Here is a 17,204-nt window from a genome sequence, read left to right as displayed (position 1 = left end):
CCAAGACAGGGTTTCTCTGTGTAGCCCTGGCTATCCTGGAACTCACTCTGTAGACCAGGCTGACCTTGAACTCAGAAATCCACCTGCCTCTGCCTCCCAAGTGCTGGGATTAAAGGCGTGCGCCCCCACCACCTGGCTGAACTCACTCATTCTGGATGAAAAATAAGCACCAACCTTTACTGCATAGAGAAAGAAAAAGTTTCTACCTTTTTATTGAATATGAAAAAGCTCTGTCCTTGTCAGTGTGAAGAAACCTGATGTTAAGAGAAATCCTGTGTCATGGTAAGAAGCAGCCTGCCTGCTATTCTCTGCTGTATTCTCTCTGTCCTGTGTTCTATCCTGCCTCATCTCCCTCTCTTTAGCTCTATTACATTCTTCTGTATTCTGGAGTCTCTCTGCTTCTGTTTTGCTTCTACTCTCCTTATCTTGTATTCTTCTTCTGCCTACTTAATGTCATCATTCTAACTTTCTGTAATTTTTTAGGAGGATAGATTACATGGTATTCTAAGCATATCCCCTCAAAAGTTCACAAGTTCAAATGTAAATCTGAATCATAAATTGAACAAGAAGTTACAACTGAGATGTTTACATGGGCTCCCATTAAGACTAGTTATCTAAACTTTTCGGCCAGTAGCTTCACAGGCTCATTCAAAGCTAAAAACTGTAATTCTTTTTTTTAATTTATATTATTTTTTTACTTATTCACTTTACATCCTGCTTACTGTCCCCTTCTTAGTCACCTCCTCCCATAATCCTTTCCTCCTCCCCTTCTACTCTGAGCCGGTAGGGGGTCACTTCATATCTTTCCACCCTGGCGCTTCAAGTTTCGGGAGGTTAGGAGCTCCCTCTCCCACTGAGGATATGGCAGCCCAGTTTAAAAAATAAAAAACAAAACCAAAAAACCCTATAATTCTTATGTCTAAGTTAACATGGTACATTAAGAGTCAAAGTTTCTACCTAGTATCTCATTGAAGTTTTTTTATAGATAAATCCAGTCAATATTTTATCTTCTGTCCTTGCACCTACAATAAATCTTTCATTTCCTTTTACAACCTTTAGTTAATAGTTTTACAGCCTAAAGGAATATATTCCTAAATTGTAAATCTGTAATATTCCTAAACTGTAAATCTGTAGCATGCCGGCTTTCTATCTTAGCTAAATTAACTCATGACACATGAAGATTGGCAGAGTTCTAATTGCAGTTTTTATATTACAGAGGGCCCTAATTGTAGTTCTTTTATAAAGGGCGCAATAATGACTAGTATAAATTTGCAATTCTTATAGAATTATTAGAATTAAGAAATCATCAATTTGTCTATATAGCATCACTATCATTGATCTGCAGAAAATCTGCCCAATAGGGTGGGCTAATGCCCAAGGATTGTATATCAATTTAATGACAGCAAAGACATATCAATAGCAAAAAATCAATTCTGAGATGAAGTTCCTTGGGCCTTGCCTCCAAGAGCTCATTCATGACAGCCCACAGTAAACCATCTCAGGAAAATCACCTGTTAACCTTCAACCTATTCTAGATGGCTCCTGACAGCCCCCAGGATTGCCTTTCCCCTCATTTTATTAAAAATAGAATTTCCCCCTTACCTAATATATCCTGATTATAATTTCCCCTCCCTTTGCTCTTCTCCACCTCCCCTCCTGCCAGGACCCACCCTGTTTCTGTCTCTCTTTAGAAAACAAGCAGGCTTCTATGGGGACTGCTTTCTTACAAGTCTGTATTTGAATCTGAAATCACAGACACACTGAATCCTCTTATCTAGAGCAGCTGTAGCCTGACTTTGGTATAGTCAGCCACCTAGAGGAATTTCTAACTCTTTGATGTGTATGGATCATAAGAAAGAAATCTAAGGAGTTACTACAGAGAAAGTATACAAAGAGAGAGAAAATGGTATCTAGATTCAGGTTTTGTTTTGTGTCTATGTACTCCCTGAATGATAATTTTATAGAAACCCTAAAGAAAACCTCATCTTTCTAAGACACTAGAACTTTGATGAAACATTCAAAAGAGGTTTAAATTTTGAAGTGATTACAATAAATTAGCTATCACATCATATTCATGAAATACATTCCTAAAATTGAAACACACCTCAATAATTTCGTAAAATCAAATGTTTTAGAACTAGGACTTCAAACAGGAACCCAACAATCGCTAGCCAGAGATTCTAATTCTACAACATGTAGGCACTAAATGCCTAAAATGCCCCCACTATCTCTATTACTTGTTGTATATAAAAACACTCATGTATTAAGGTAGCTTTTTTTAAAAAAAGGAAAAAGCAATTTCATTATTTTAGTAATTTCTACTTTAAGCTTCTTTAAGGACTTAATTAATCTAAATTACTGGTTAGGATTTTTTTTTCCTTCATGGGAAGAGGGGAGAAATTACTTTTATTAATGTCTGTGAGGTAGGAGAACACTTTATGCCCACCATCAATCTTTTGAATTGTTTACTGGTCTGAGAGTGCTCAGACTGGACCAGGCTCTTATGCATGTCAAGCAAGAGCTCAACCACTGAGCCAAGAGGTATTCTTCCCCACTTCAAACTTTAGGAGCCATACAGACTAGAGTCTAAGTCATGAAGTCATGTTATGCTCAAATATCAAATCTTCAAGAATCTACCGAGAATCAGGGAGCCTTGGTAAATTTTATTATTATATTTTAAAAGTCTATTGTTTATTTGTGTGTGTGTATGTGTGTGTATGAGTCAAATGCCATAATATGAAGGTCAGAGGGCATCTTGGAGTCTGTTTTTTCTTCTTCCATCATATGAGTACTAGGAATTGAACACAGGTAAGTCAGGCTTGGTGGCAAGTGCCTTTACCTTTGAACCATTTCCAGGTTCCTATATTTTGCTAGTATGTTACTTTCTAAGTACATAAAATTTAGTCTGAGTGAAACTAAAGTGGATGCAGCCTTTTACTTTCCCACTAAAAATATCGAACTCCATCTTAGTACTTATTAAAAATAATGTATTAGGTAAATGATATGCTTGGCAAGAATGCTATACACGAGGAAGCAGTTGACACTTGCTAGAAAAGAAAACAGGCTAGACTCAGCAACCCTGGGGAAGGATATGAGCATGATCTGAAAATAATAGATCAACTGGATTTAACAGCTACCTCCAGGACCTCCCACTCAATAGATAGGGAAACGCACCCTTTAGTGGTACATAAAGCCTTTTCTAAAATGAATCACTTTTCAGAACACAAATCAAGCCTTAATAAATATAATAATAATAATAATAATATCCTATATCTTATCAGACCACAAAAGAACATGAAATTTAAAAGCTATTGCACAACAAATTAGACAGCCTACATATGAGAGGAAATCTTTGTCAGCTGTTCATGCAAGGGTTGAGATCTAGAATATCCAGAGAATTGCAAATATTAAACACCAAAACACCATACATGACAACTGGCCAATGAATTAAACAAACATATATACATATACATATACATATACATATACATATACATATACATATACATATACATATACATATATATACATATACATATATATACATATGAGAAACTACTTTTAAGATCCTATGCCACTCCAGTGGAATGATTACTATGAAAGAAACACACACACACACACACACACACACACACAAACAAATGACAAGAAACACTGGTGAGGATGTAGAGAAAGGGAAATTCTTTTTCACTATTGATGACAACTACTATGGAAACCAGTGTGGAAGTTTGTCAAAATAAAATCTCCATATGAGTCAGTTATACTACTTACTTAACTCTTTGCATATGCTTTGCTCTAACTAGTTTCTATTGTCAACTTGACACACCAGAGTTAACAGAAAAAGAGAGAACCACAACTGAAGAACTGCCTCCACCTGACTGATCTGTGGCCCTGTCTGTGAGAGACTATCTTGACTGACAATCGATGCAGGAGGGCCCAGTCCACTGTGGGCAGCACCACCCCTACCAAGTGGGCTTGGACTGTATAAGAAAGCTAGCAGAGAGCCATCTAGAGACTGAGCCCATAAGTCACACAGTGATTTCCAGCTGTCTTTTATTTTCTTCAGAATAATCCAGGAGCAGTAATCCTTTAAATATAGCTATCTCATTGGCATTCACTGAAACATTATGCCCATTTATGTTTTTATTGTAGTGTTAGTTTCACAAAAAAATCAAATTAACTTTTAAAAATAATGAGGTAGTAAAGATTTTTAAGTTTTATAAAGAACTACTCTCCCCTCTGACGTTTTAATGTTTGTTTAGTTCAGTACTAGAGCCCAGAACCTACCACATGGTAGCATTCTCGGCTGTTTTGAGTCTCTTATTTTGGGGCAGGGTCTCAATAATGTGCCAGGTAGGCCTTAAACTTGTGATTTTTCTACCTCATGTTACAGAACTGCCCAGATTTAATACTAGTTTTAACTTCCCAACTCATTTGTAACAATTTGCTATTTTGACTACATATTATTTTATCTTTTAGAAGAAAATTTTGTTATGCACTATAAAAACATTTACAAAGCACTGAATATTGAAGTCTGTTTCAAAATGATGGCTATCCAGCTACTGTTCTGAGTACCCAAGTCCATTTCCCAGCACGCACATCAGGTGGCTCACATCCTCCTGTAACTCTAGCTCCAAGTAATCTAATGTCCTTATCTGGCCTCACAGGCATCTTAACACACAGCATGCCCTTACACAGACATATACACATATTCATACACTGAAACAAAAATAAACCTTAAAATACCCTACATTACTAATATAGCTTTCTTGAGAAATCTAATAGTTCTGCTGTGGAATTATGTCTGTCTTAATCACACCCTCCTCCCCATACACAGATATATCCCCAACACAGACTAAATTATCTTAACATAAAGGCAGTAGGAAGATCTTAAAGGACCTACAACCTGATGTTCCCCTAGCATATGAATGCTATATAGTTGGATTTGACAGCCTGATATGGGAGCAAAAAGCTGAATTCTACTTACTACCCAGCCAATCATGAAGGAAAACTACCTGTATCCAACAGGAGAGCAATGGCCTAGCTATTCAGGAAGTGAGAGAGCAGTTGTAATCTTTCTCCTTCCCTCTCCTTCTCCCTCATCAAGACAATACCTCAAGTTACATTTCTTTTTGCTTGTTTTGTTCTTTTAGCAACTTGGGTTTTTATGTTAAATTACTTTTTTTTTTTTTCAAAATCAAGATCCAACAGTGGGAGCAATTATGTTAATAATGATAGGGAATTTGTTTGCATTGTTAAATTGAGATTCAAAACACTTCAATTGACCATACATCTGGGACTACAAGTAATGTCTATTCTTACATCCATTTTAAATGTCTCCTTATTACAGCTTATTAGAAATGTTAAGTCTGAAATGTAGCACCATAGCTGTTCAATTTCCAGGCCACAATTTTATGGTAATCACATGCAGTGTATTCATGTGTCAACAGAGCTGCCTAACAATGCCCCAAATGGGGCTGTCAGCAGCTCTCTCCTATGGCCACAGACAGTGCAGCTCTTGGAGAACTTTCACTTTGTAGCATGTACTAAGTTGCTAACTTAGTTTTGTTTATTTGCTACTTGCACAGAAAACAGACTCCAGATACTCAAAGAACTAGTTGTTACTTATGGAATGGCAGGATTTTCTTTTTAGGCAGCCTTCTAATCAAAATGCAGGAAATGCCTTGGCACTGTATAATCACTAGTACTTAGAGTAGCACAAAGGAATGAGAAATCAGCTCCAGAAACCCAGTGTTCTCCAAAAGGCTTGTACTTTCCCCACCTTGGTCACCAGCAAGTGAGGTAACCATGTCCTGTGCAGGAGCTGTTATCAACGGCAACTCTGTCCCCCACCAACCACTACTAACCCTCCCACCCCCAACCCTTTGGTACCAGGCCAGGCTCCTATGCTCACTGTTCTACTCAGTTCCCATGAAACACAGTGTGCATTTGAGGGGGAGGGACACAAACCCCAAGAATTGGGTTAGGTGATAGTATTCCTCATACATATGCATACTTAAGTATTTTGTTCTAGGGTTTAAGAACAAACAACAAAACAAAATATTCTAGGATCAAGATGCCCCCCCCAACTCTATGTTTTATGCCTAACTGCCATTGAGGGAGGACCAAGGCTTGAATCCTGGCTGGGAATGAGCATGAAAGCTCACGCACACCAACTTTTTTAGATGGAAATCACTAAGGTTTACAGAGTGTCTAAAAAGAGTATGGTGCACAATGCTTCTTTGGGTCTAGACTTCTGGCATTTTAGGGTACTAACTCTAGAATAGTTTACAGGAACTTTCTTAGAAAATATAAGGATAAACTTTGAAAGCCAGATTTTGCTTTGTAGTCACAAATGTTTTGCTAGAAACAAGCACTTGATCTGGGTTTTCTAATGTGTTTGTGCATGAATACATGTCCATGTCTGGGTCTATGTCCTAGACAGGGTTTCCAATGCTATGAAGAGACACCATGACTAAGGCAACTCTTATAAAGGAAAACATATATTTGGGCTGGCTTACAGTTTCAGTCCATTATCATCACTGTGGGAAGCATGGCAGTGTCCTGGAAGCTATGGTGCTGGAAAAGGAGTTGAAAATTTTATGGCAAAATGTCTTCTGCAGGTAACCAAGAAGGTCTCTCTTCTGCACTGGGCACAGGCTGAACACTAGGAGACCTCAAAGCCCACCTTCATAGTGACACATTTATTCCAACAAAGCTACACCTTCTAATAGTGTCACTTCCCATGGAACAAGCATATTAACACCACCACTATACACATAAATACACATATATATGTGTAAGTGTATACACACACACACACACATATATATACACATATATATATATACACATATATATGTGTATACACACACACTCACACACACACATATATATATATATACACATATATACACACATATATATATGTGTATACACACATACACACACACACACACACACACACCCCAATCTAACTTAACTACAGGCACAGCATTTTACAAGCTTGCTTGCTTATTATTTATTTATTTATTTATTTATTTATCTCAATACATTGTAACTGTCTTCTATCTTATTCCATTAAACCAAAACCAAAAGCAGACAAGACCTGATACAATGGTTTTAGGGTAAATCATCAAAGCTGGGGTGGGAGTGTCACCTCACTGAGTATATGAAGAGAAGATATCAAGCAACTAGCAAGAGTGTGGAGGGTGCAATATCTCAAGTTGCATAAAGTGGGGGTGGAGAGGTGAGAGACAGGGCTCAAGACAGGAGTCTGCTAGTGTAAGAACGCTAGACTAACTGCATTGTAAAAAAGCTATTCTTACATACAAGTCATAGCACTCACCTCTTCTACAGTCTTTTTGCACAGCATACTGGCTAAGTAAGAGTAGCTGATGCTTTAGAGACGATACTCTGTATCTTTCTCCTCAAGAAGTAAGCCTATTGTCAGTCTCTGAGACTCCACACCCCATACACAGTGTTGAGGATACATCTGTTTTCCATTTATATTCTCCCTTATTAGAGGATTTGTTCCTTAAATGGACAGGGCCATAATTTTGCTTACTGCCACACCTCACGAACACAGAACAGGTTCTCAGCAATCTCATGGCTGCATCAGCCTCTTCTCCCCTATGCTAGCCATGCCCCGTTACCACAATCACCTTTCCTGGAACCCTCTTTTCACCTACACAGACTTCTGTGCTTCATTAACAACAAACCTTATTTGTCAAAATATATTATGTTGAATTCTCTCTCTTGACTGTAGCCTCCTTCGAAACTGCTTGTGGTGGATATGGAATACATGTTTGTAATCTAAGAATGGGCTAAAGTCCCTGTGTTGAAACAAAGAGCAAACAACAAAACCCTTCCTAGCACAGCATCATAGTATGTGTTCAATTAAAATTTTTGTTTGCATATATAAATAACAAATTACATATTTTTGGTTCAAACACAAAAGCAGGCAGAGTTTGGTAATAGATATCTATAATCCCAGCACTTGGGAGTCCAGGGCAGGATGACCTTCTTTGGATTTGAAGGCAAAGACCCTATTAAAAGAACAAAAATCAAAGAAAACAATCCCAAACTAGTTCAAAACAGAGCAAACTCAAGCTAATGATGTAGTCACTATGTAACAGGTTTTCTCAGTAGAAATCCTTAAGACTGTTTGCCATGGTTAGACCCTCTCACTTCTGGATGCATGATGTTTAGCAATGAAGTAGACTATTAACTATGGAAGAGATGAAAGAAACAAGAAAGGACACACAAGCGAACAGTCATGTGATTTTTATCACATGGGAAGTGAGCAATATAATTAAGGCGTCTAAATGTATCATAATTGAGAGGAACAAGATCTGTCTCCTTCCTAAAAAATGAAAGGTAAGGACCTAGTCCTCAGCTTTTATTGATATTGTTTACAACAGGAAAATACAAAGGTAAGAAAAGATAGTAAATAAACTGTATTATTCTCCTTTCATCGCACATCCAGATAGGAGGAGAGCTAGGCAACACACACTAAATAACAAACAGATTTGTATAGTGTACCTGATAGAAATTTAAAAGTTCTACACATACCAATCTTTTCATCAGTATGAGCTAGTTTTACACGATTTCTATTTTAAATCATAAACTTTAGATTCATGTGTGATGGTTTTAGTTGTCAACTTGGTACAATGCTGAATAACTTGAAAAAAGAAGTCTCCAAGAGAAACTGTAGATTATATTAGCCTGTGGCCATGTCTATGAGAAATTACCTTTGTGTTAACTGAAGTAGGAAAAGCCAGCCGAAAAGTTGGTGGACCATTCCTAGGTAGAGGATCATGAACTGTGTAAGACTGGAGAAAGCCATCTGAGTGCGGCTATGCATGCACCCGTTCATTCTTGTCTGCTTCCTGACTACAGTTGCAACATAATCAGCTGTTTCAAGTTCCTGCCACTGTGACTTCCCTGCAAAGATGAGCTGAAACCTGGTATAATGAACTAAAATAAAGCCTTTCTCCTCTAGGTTGCTTTTGGCAGAGTATTTTATCACAAGAGGAAAAAAAAGATATTCTGTAAACAAGAATGAACTGGAAATGTTTCTACCTTACTATGCTCATGCAAAAATAAATCTGTATTACTTCTTAAAATAATTTCCCATAATAAAAAATATTTTCATCATAATTTCCTACAAAATCTGAAAAGAGAAGTGCCAATGGCCTAAGGAGTCAGTGCAGGGCCTAAGCTTCTATTTCAGTGTGACCAGAGTCTCCTGAGAGACTGGGGCTTTGGTACTAGTCGTCTTTACAGTCACTGTGGGTATGAGGATTAGATTTCTGAAGTTGTAGAAACCATTGTAGTAAACTATGGATTATAGTCCACACTGCTATGGTCCCAGAGTGTTCGGTTGTAGTGTGCATGAGACCTGTTGGGTTGATGTGTGGGTCTCACTTTTGTCTTGCCGCGTGGCTAGAGCCTCTCATGTGGACAGAGGCGCTGGCACCAGGTGGACATTGGGCTATGTAAAGACGTGGAACTCCACTCAGGGGTGGGGACCACAGTCTGAGGTCCTTCGGTAAGCCAGAGCTTTTGGCTTGGGGGTCCCCAGGCCAAAAGGTGGCCGGGAACCGGCTGGTTCTCAGGCCCTTGGGCTCCCAGGTGTCGTGGAAAGGCTAAGAATGAAGTGGGGGCATATGGGCTAGATTGCCCGAAGCCAAAAGTGGGGAGGAGGGAAAGCTCTGGCTACATCCTGGGAGATGAGAGTTCTAGGCTGCAGAGACTCGCTTGGCTGGGTCACGGCTGGCTCAGCTTGCTTGCCTGGGTTGGGTGGCTGGTGGTCTCTCTGGCTGAGAATGTAGAGTTCTTAGATGAAGACCTTTTCCATTGTTCCCCACAGCAGGTTCCAAAGAAAAATAGTCCATGGTCTTAAGACATTTATTGTCATGGTGGAAAATAGATGAAAACTATACCTTTTGCAAAGAGGAGAGTCTGGGGAAAGAATGTTTAATTGGCTATGCCCCTCTAACCTTTAGGTATCTCATTAATATGGAGATCTGTCTTGAGGCTCTGTGGCCTGTAGTCACCCCCTCTCCCTATGGAGGGGCTAGCAGGGGTATTGTTCTATGTGACTGGAGGAACCCACTCTTTGGAGGCCTCGTGTCAGGAGCCTAGAGTCTGGAACTGTAGTGAAATGCATGCCATCCCCTAGAATCAGCTGGGCTCTCCGGCCATTTCTAGCCAGTGCTTGACCAGAAACCATGCTGTCCTTTCAGTCCTACACCAGAGAGCATTTTAGATCATTAAACAACAAATAAACAAGCTAGACTTGGGAAAAAAAAAAAAACAGTTCCAATATAAGAACTCAACAAACCTTCAAAACTAATATAGAGGAAGGGGGAAAAAATCAATAATTCAGCAAAGCGGAACTTCACCAAACAAAGTAATAGAAAATAGCAAACCCATTTCTATAATTGACATTACATGTAAATGGCCTCAACAGACCACTAAAAAAATACAGATCTGGATTAAAAAACAAAGCCCAACTATATGTTCTTTTTAAGAAACACACTTGGCTAACAAAGATACCAAAATGCATAGTTACAAAGGGTGGAAAACTACAAATCAAATGGAAAATTTAAGCAGGCAGAACCATCCTTACATCAGACAAAGTAAACTTCAAACCAAAACTAACTAGAAGAGAGTACACATTAATAAAAGGAACAATTCACCAAGAAAAATAAAACAACTTCAAGCTTTTAAGTACCACATGTTTGGAGCTCCAAATTTCATATAACAAACATTAAAAGGTATAAATGAGCAGAGATCCACATACAAAAATAATGAAAGACATTTAACATTCCAACCTCTCTTCTCTTTCCTTCCTATCCCCTCCCCACTCTCTCTTGTTCTATGCTGTTTTGTTTTATTTAAAGACAGGGTCTCACTACATAGCCTTGGATGTTCTAACTCGAGATCAGCAGTTCTTAACCTGTGAGTCATAACCCCTTAGGGGGCCACAAATCAGATATTTGCACTACAATTCATAACAGTAACAAAATTACAATTATGAAGTAGCAATGAAATAATTTTATGGTTGGGGGTTACTATAACATGAAGAACTGTATTAAGGGGCTGCAGCATTAAGAAGGTTGAGAACCACTGCTCTATGTGGGATCAAAGGAGTGTACTCACAACAGACTTCAGTGAAAAACAAAATATTATTAGGGTTTACTATGAAAAATTGTATTCTACAAGGCTGGCTAACCTAGAAGAAATAGAAGAATTTCTAAATGCATTATCATCTAGTAAAATTAAACCCAGAAGATAGAAATAACTCAAATACAACCATTATAAGTAATGACATCAAATCTGTAATCAAAAGCCTCCCCTCAGAGAAAAACCCAAGACAAGATGGATTAACTGGTGAGATCTAGCTACTTTTCAAGGAAGAACTCATCCCATTTTTTCCTATATTGTTTTATAAGAAAAACAAAAAAGAATACTAACAAATTCATTCTGTGAACCCAGTATTATTCTTATAGCAAAACCACTACAAAAAGGAAAAAGAAACTACAGACCAATTCATTGATAAACATAGATGCACACAGATTTTCAACAAAATTTTTGCAACCTAAATTCATGAAAACTTTAAGATTATACATTATGACCAAGTAAGCTCTATCCTAGTAAGTAAGGTTGGTTCAACATATATAATGCGATACATGTAATACACCATATATAAGGACATAAACAATATACTCATTTTGATTGATGCTAAAAAGGTATTAGGCAAAGCTCAACAAACCTTCACTATAAAAGTTCTGATGATATTATACATCAAAATAATAAAAACTATATACAACAAACCTATAGCAACATTATATTAAATAGAGGCAAACTAATAGAACATTTATTCTAAGATCAGGAATGATGGAAGGATGCCCACTATGCTCTCTCTTTCATGATACAGTGCTCAAACTCTTTTTTTCTTTTCTTTTTTTTACAGAGGAACACATATATTTTCACCAACTTAAACTTCTGTTTCTTCAGTGAAATCTGTAAATGAACCATGTTCTCAAAGAACTTTGTTCGACTCTTCCCCATGATCAGAAATTCTAAACTTATAGTGAAAACACATGACGAAACCAAAACACTGCATGGCAATGGACACTAAATTCGTAAAGAACCTCCTTTAAATGAGATATTATGTAGAAAAATACCATGAAAATAACAATCCTATGACAATTGTTTTAAGCACAGTAAATTTGAGCCTTGGTCTTCATGAAGATACTACAGTTTGTATAAAAAACTATAAATATACAAGACTCCAAGGGAAAAAAGTCAGAATACATATTGTCCAACATTCTTTAAGCTAAAAACCTTTTGAAAGGGGGAAAGATGGCTGATGGCCAACTGAATCTTAAGCCAGGCAGAATCTCAGTACTTGGGCAGGAGCATTACTCTAAAGTCAAGGCCAGCCTGTTCTACTCAGCAAGTTTCAGGCTAGCCAGAGCTTTATAATGAGACCCTGTCTCAAAAGACCAAAAACTGGAAGGAAAAAATAAAGAACACAGAACTACAAAAACTCCTAGGTCAATGTGTCCTCCCCAAAGGAAGTGCATGTTCTATAAGTGTATAACTTAGATTTACTGTTAAGGGAGTGCAGGAGTACTGAGTTACTAGTGGAGGTACTGAGTTACTAGTAGAGGTACTGAGTTACTAGTGGAGGAGTACTGAGTTACTAGAGTCCCTTCCAAAAAGTGTGTCTTTAAGTTAAGGAGACATTACTCTAATAGTGTAAACAAGTCTGGCTCAGAAAGAGAACTGAACATACCCCAGATCTGTCCATGAAAGTAACGACGGTGCATCTTTAATAGTAAAGGGATAGACTAGGAAAAGTTCAGTCTCAGGACTGAGTTTTAAAAGCTCACTTGTGCTCCTTGGTGGGTGCATAATAAAGTTCCATGGGTTTGTTCACTTTCCAGTATTTCTCACTGACCACATTCCAAAGAAAAATGAGCCATTTAAAACAGTGAACTGGCCACTGGCTGTGGCTATGGAAATGGTGTACTGTTTCTCACTAGCTGTATCCAGGTTCATCTGGTTTGATTCTCCTTTGCTTCGAAGCTCTTCTAAAGCTAACCTCACAGCCAGATACTTGGATAAGTGATCAACGGTGGCATTGCCTGAAGTCTTTATGTATCTTGTCTGTGCACTGTCGTCCTTTTCCATAAGCGTTGGATGGGGCCTGAAGACTAACTCAATCTCACTAGCGCCATCCATCACTGGATCGATTGCCACTGCTGCATTGTTGTTATCGAGTTCAAGCCCAGAGTCATCAGATGTTTTGGTCCGTTTGTTACTAGGGCCCGCTCCTGATTGCTGTGTGTGGATGCACTACTACAATGGGAACTGTCACCACTGTCTTCTGCTCCGCTGCCATTTTCAATCTGCTGCTTTTTGCCTCGCTGTAATCTGTTCATGGCCTGTATCTTCAGCCCTCCTCAATGCTGTGGCTGAGAGCCTGCTGAGTGTTGTGCTTGTTGATCCTGGCTAACACTCTCTCTTGATGAGCTTCACACTCATCACGACTTGGATAAATCTTGCTGATGAGTGCATCAAAGTTTGGATCTGGCCTTAGTGATCTTTTAGAAAATAGTTTTTTCCGACAGGTAGGACATTCTTTGTTGCCACTTCTAAGGGCTGTGATAATACAATCTGCACAAAACCGATGTAAACACTCCTTTGTTCGACCGCTGGCGCCGCTGCACAATATGGCCCAGTGCTCAAACTCTTATCTATAAGAACTAAACAAATACAGAGGTGGACACTCATAGCCAACCACTGGACTGAGTGTGGGGTCCCTGATGGAGCAGTTGGAGAAGAAACTGAAGGAGCTGAGGGGGTTTGCAGCCCCATGGAGGGAGCAACAGTGTCATCTGGCCAGACCCCCTCCCTCCTGGGAGCTCCCAGGGACTGGACCACCAACCAAAGAGTACACATGGAGGAACCCATAGCTCTAGCTGCATATCTAGCCGAGGATGGCCTTGTTGGAAATCAGTGGGAGAAGAGGCCTTTGGTCCTGTGAAGGCACAATATCCCAGTGTAGGTGAATGTCAGGGCAGGAAGATGGGAGTGGGGGGGGAAGCACCCTCACAGAGGCAGGGGGAGGGGGAATGGGATAGGGGGTTTCAGAAGGGAGAAAACATTTGAAATGTAAATAAAGAAAATATCCAATTTTAAAAAAAAGAACTAAACAAAAGAAAGGGATAGAAGTGTTAAGAAGTAAGAAAAGAAGTTAAAATATCCCTATTTGGTGATGACACGATTCTTTGTCTTAAAACAACTATACTTAATAAATACACTGGACTTAATAAATTAAAGTTGCAAGATACTATAAATACACATGTATATATATATTATATTAGCCTTGATATACATCAACAATCTACTACCAGAGAAATAAAGAGATACGCATTCAAAATAAATCCAGGTGTTGAAGAGATGGCTCAAGAGTTAAAGAGTGTGCTTGTTCTTCCGAAAGACCTGTATTTGACAGCCAGCATTCATTCATACAGTAGCTCACAATTGTCTGTAACCTGTCCCAGAAGACCCAACACTCTCTCTGGCCTTTGAAGACACTTCACACACATTGTACACAGACATATATGCAGGCCAAATACTTATATTCATTAAATTTTTAACTCCAAATAATTATGTATTAATAATATGTATAATATTCCTGGAGGTTCCTGCCTGCTGCTTTACAGCACAGGCAAGGCAGGCACTACTCCAGTGAGTAAGTATGTGGTGGAGAAGTGGGACAGAAAGAGAACAGAATGGCTTTGGATTATGAAAAGAGGCAGAGCTGGAGACATAAGGGTGGTGAGGAATAGCCTGATATGCGTAGCCTGTTCTGCCATGGTAATGTCTCAGCCTGGGCTGTCAAAAAGGGTCATGTCTGGGTCAGTGGCCCAGCAGCAGGGGTCTGCGTCCATGTCCATGGCCCAAATTACCAATAAAGGCCATGTGGCGTTCCCTGGTCTGGCTGCTGCCTGGGCGACACAGTAGAGCTGTCCCTGGTGGTGTGCGTGCAAGAGAGCTGTCCCTACCCCTGGCCTAGGCAAAGCAGGGGAGTTGGCCCTGGTGGCACAGGCCCAAGAAAGTTGGCAGGTTGACCAACTCAGCTACTATCCAGGCCCAGCTACCACCCACATTCATTCAGGACTTTGTGTTGACCCATTTCAATATCTACCCCACTGGAGTATGTGTGCATTCATGTGTGTGTGAAGATCCAAAGCTGACCCGACCCGCGGGTCCAGTTATTTGTGGGGGTCGAGGGGGACCTCACCTGAAAGGAACATGGGTGAGAGAGAGACCGAGACCAAGCAAATTCGTCTTGTCAAGGTCTGCTTTAATGAGGAAATGGCTTACAAGATATACTCTAGGCAAAGGAGGAAGGGAAACAAAGAACAGGATGGGGACTCTATCAACTATCGATAGATAGGTCAGTCATCCAGCGGAGCATTCTGCAGTTTTTCCTGGAATGTCCTGGGGCAACAGTTCTCTAAGAGCAGGAAATTCTTTCTTAGCTGAAGGTCAGATTCTCCCAAAAGAGACAGTTTCTCATTAAGGCAATTCACTAAGCAACTTTGTTAGCTGGGATGGTGGTCCAGGGTCACCAACACAAAGCTGCAGGATCTTTGATACAGGGGGACAACAGGCTATCTGAGAGGAGTCCTGGTGAAGATCTGGCATAGATAGTACAGCAGAAGCCAGTGGTCTCAAACCAGACCAGTGACCCAGTGCAGTAAACATTTGCCAGTAAAGCTCTTTGGGCAAAAGCGTACACTGTGTGACACATGATGACACAGCCACAGATAGCTTTCACAGTGAGAGTTTGGTTTGTTTTTGTTTTCTTTGGGAGGAGGGAGGTTACAAGGGTGGAGGACAGATATGGAGAGGATCGGGGTGCATCATTCAAAAAAAATCAATAAAAAGTTAAGAGTGTGTGTGTGTGTGTGTGTGTATAGAGCCAAAGATAAGAAAAACTTCTACAAAAAAATATTCAAAACACTGAAAAAGAAAGTCTCCCAAGATACTAGACGATGGGAAGGCTTTCTAAGCTTCTGATCAGGCAAAATTAGTAAGTAAAGAGCTATACTATGGAAAGTAATCTACAGACTTAATGCAATACCTATCAAAATTCTGATATTGTATAAAGCCTCACAATACTGCCCAGTCTATTGAGACTCAGGGCAGTCTCTCTACCTTGGCTTTCTGGGAAGACTAGAGATGCTGTGCTATCAGAGCCAGTTAATAGTTTCCATATCTCCATAACATAGAACTGTATTAGTCAAGTGAGTATAGATGTATGCTTTGTTTTGTTGAGACAAGGTTTTGATGTGTAGTTCAGGATAGCCTAGAATTCCTGATCCTACTACCTCAGCTCCTCAAGTATAGAGGTTACACATGCATGCCACAACACTATGCTGCAAACAAGACACGTGATGGAAGAAAAGAGATCTTGATGGAGCTAACAATTATAGTTAGGGGACTGAGGCCAAGTTTAAATAGTGTTTCTGAAATTATGTTTCTCACCTTTCTATTTTCATCCAGAATCTACAAAATGTTTAAAGTAACAGGAGATAAACACAGGGGCACTGACTCACAGGTATGGTTTTCTATTTGCAGAAGAGTAGGGAGCGTGTGTGGTGCTCCTATGTGCGTTTACAAGCATGTGAGTATGATGCCAAAGCCAGAGCTTTTAGAAAGCACAGAGCTGATATCTAGAAGAAAATAATCCCAAATTTTAGGTGACTAAATCCTTGCAAGTGAGGATGTGGCAAGAACAGAAACCACTTTCATCTTTCAGTCATTCCAAAGACTAGAAAGATGAACATGTTTCAGTGCTTTAATGAATACAATAACACAAATGCCTGTGCGATCAGAAAATGAGGCTCAAAAAAGAACCCTCATCTTTGAGAGTATGAGTTGTATAGCCTTCTCCTCTATATCAAACTTTATAGCACATTCTTTGATCTGATTATTTGGATTTAGGTGATTATTTTTAATGGGCATATCCTTGTGATTTCTACTATGTATTTTTTTTTTCTGAAAACGATTCCAACTTCCGTGGTTCAGAAATTGGGGCATATTCTTTTTAGAAGATAGAGATCAAATATTTATATAATAAATACTTCTTCAGCTCCTACTATTGTTCAACT

At 39.2% G+C, this 17,204-nt stretch overlaps 1 protein-coding gene and 1 pseudogene across 2 annotated transcripts in view; both read right to left on the bottom strand.

Annotated features, from left to right (window-relative positions):
- Rngtt (RNA guanylyltransferase and 5'-phosphatase) overlaps positions 1-17,204 on the bottom strand; it is a 200,989-nt gene that overhangs the window by 18,382 nt on the left and 165,403 nt on the right. The gene's annotated exons all lie outside the window — the stretch shown is intronic.
- LOC114631546 lies at positions 12,905-16,592 on the bottom strand (annotated as a pseudogene).

Source organism: Grammomys surdaster, unplaced genomic scaffold (assembly GCF_004785775.1).
Source record: "Grammomys surdaster isolate TR1022 unplaced genomic scaffold, NIH_TR_1.0 97, whole genome shotgun sequence".
Taxonomy (NCBI): Eukaryota; Metazoa; Chordata; class Mammalia; order Rodentia; family Muridae; genus Grammomys; species Grammomys surdaster.
The sequence above is the reverse complement of the archived record's forward strand: the minus strand, read 5'-3'. Positions and strand labels throughout refer to the sequence as shown.